At 35.1% G+C, this 2,398-nt stretch overlaps 1 protein-coding gene across 1 annotated transcript in view; it reads left to right on the top strand.

Annotated features, from left to right (window-relative positions):
• LOC111613028 (guanine nucleotide exchange factor DBS-like) overlaps positions 1-2,398 on the top strand; it is a 243,031-nt gene that overhangs the window by 91,164 nt on the left and 149,469 nt on the right. The window lies entirely within an intron of this gene.

Genomic DNA, 2,398 nt, shown 5'->3' with positions numbered 1-2,398 from the left:
GCTGTTCCGCGACGAAAACAAGCTTGAGCAATGGCGATGTCGAATGGTGCACACTCGGTAAGTAATCCTACAATTTTTTGTTTATAGCGTAGTTTATACGGATTATTTCCAAAAAAAAATATACATATTTTGGAAATGTTGAGTCGGATTCGTCTAGAATCGATTAATTTTATGGAAGAAAACCTTTCAATCAGCTGTAGTCCGTAAACTTCAACGTGTCGGGCTGTGATTGGAAGGACTCGTAAGAAATCGGATTCCTAAAGAATGGAACGTATCTATGATCTTATAGGGGGGTTGACTGTAATTGGGACTATACTTCTGAGATTGTACTGTTTTTTCAAAATTGATATCTCCTTGTACCCTTCAATGCTCACTTTGAAGCAGTCATGCTTGCAAATAGTATTGCTACCAGGCCAGTTTTTAAATTCATGGTCTGAATTAATTATTAATTTGTCTGGTTTTCATAGAAATTGTGACATTATGATGAAACAAAATAAATTTATAAAATTATTTGCAAATATTTTATTTTAATGGTTAAAGACTAACTTCACACCCCCACCCAAACTTATCCTCATCTTATTCCTAGGATAAGAGTGACAGAAAATGTACTTTTAAAATTCTAACTTGCAAATATCTCTGGCAAATATTAGGTTTGTTCCAACACAAGTCCCTAACTGGTTTAAAACTGGCATGAGCATTGTTCAGTTCTTGACTGTAAAATGACATTGCACATGCCTTGTATTTATATTATTATTAGTGTTGCAATGAATAGTACATTCGGCCTCAGGCCGAATACCGAATATTCAGCCAAACTATTCGGCTTGATTAACACACATATGAAAATTGGGGGCAAACTGCATTATGGCAAGGATCCTTCTCTCTATTGGCCCACTGTCACTACACTTTGCCAATTGCGTTAATTCTTGACAGTTCAGACAAGAGCATCATGACAGTATGTGATAAGTGATGATATCAAATATGGATAACAATGAAATGACCTACACGTGTAAATAATGGAAGAAGAACAGAGAAGGACTGCAAAGTGAAAATGTGAAAATAAATATGAAATTGAGTTGATAACATAATCGAACAAGTCGATTATGTTATCAACTCAATTTCATATTTATTTTCACCGCGAATTTCACGCCAATAAGCTGCCTTGAACAAGTCGAGGCAGCTTATTGGCAGCTAATTCGCGGCCATGAATGCCAAACAATTGTTGTCATAGACTTCAGAAAGCTAAATGCTTTCTGAGGTCTACTTAGCGTGCATGGACGAAAGTCTGGGGTCATTCGGGCTACCAAGCTGTTTCAAATCTGTGAAATCATAACTGTGACTTATACCGATGTCCTATCTGTCTCTTTTCTCCATTATCACCAGGCTATGAGTCACGTAATTGTAAAATGGGAAATCTACGATGGAAAAGTGATGAATCAAAAGTATCGTAAGGGTGTATTAGAGCGATAGAGGAAAGAGAAAGGGAAGAGCAAAGATGAGTGCTTAAAAAGAAGGATAGGCAGGGTCAGATCCTCAGATGTGCGACGATTCTCGAACAAATAGGTGTGTACATGTGCTGATCTTTGTAATTATAAATTGTGAATACAAGTGACTAATATTATGTTCTTTTTTATTTTGTGCATGTTATAAGTTATAAATAAATATAAACAAACAACACTAACTTGATAACATTAAATCTAAATACCAAAATGATTAATTTACTGTTTTTATTATTTCTTACTCCTGTTTTTAGCTATTCAGTATTAGGCTGAATAGTGATTAAATATTCGGTATTCGGCCGAATAGCGGAAAATAGGCCGAATACCAAATAGAAACCGAATATTCATTACATCACTTATTATTATATTGTATCAGATACAATGTACAGTAGACTCCCCTATAACGCTTAGATACATTCCACGTTATAAGAATTTCACGTTGTAGGAATCCTTAAATTCATGAGCCAATCGCAGCCCGACACGTGTGAAGTTTACGGACTACGGCTGTTTGAAAGGTTTTCTTCTATAAAATTAATCAATTCTAGACTAATTTGACTGAACATTTCCAAAACGTATAATTTTTTGGGAATAATCCGTATAAACTATTCTATAAACAAAAAATTGTAGGACTACTTACCAAGTGTGCACCGTTTGACGTCACCATTACTTAAGCTTGTTTTTGTCGCAGAGCAGCGCACCAAACGGCGGCTGCGATTTCTGATAAGTTATTTTTCTGCAAAAACTTTGTTGAACTTTGGAGACATCATTAATATAAATAATTTTTATGGCCGTTGAATAAGAAATGTTTCTTTCACAAGAAATGTATAAAATTAGTGCTGTATTAGACTTACGGTACCTAATTTACATACTGTACAGACGATAGTAAACTCAACTTACTCGCC

The sequence above is a fragment of the Centruroides sculpturatus genome, unplaced genomic scaffold (assembly GCF_000671375.1).
Source record: "Centruroides sculpturatus isolate CEXI.00-Female unplaced genomic scaffold, Cexi_2.0 scaffold310, whole genome shotgun sequence".
In the NCBI taxonomy this organism is placed as follows: domain Eukaryota; kingdom Metazoa; phylum Arthropoda; class Arachnida; order Scorpiones; family Buthidae; genus Centruroides; species Centruroides sculpturatus.
This window is presented reverse-complemented; position numbering and strand designations above follow the sequence as displayed.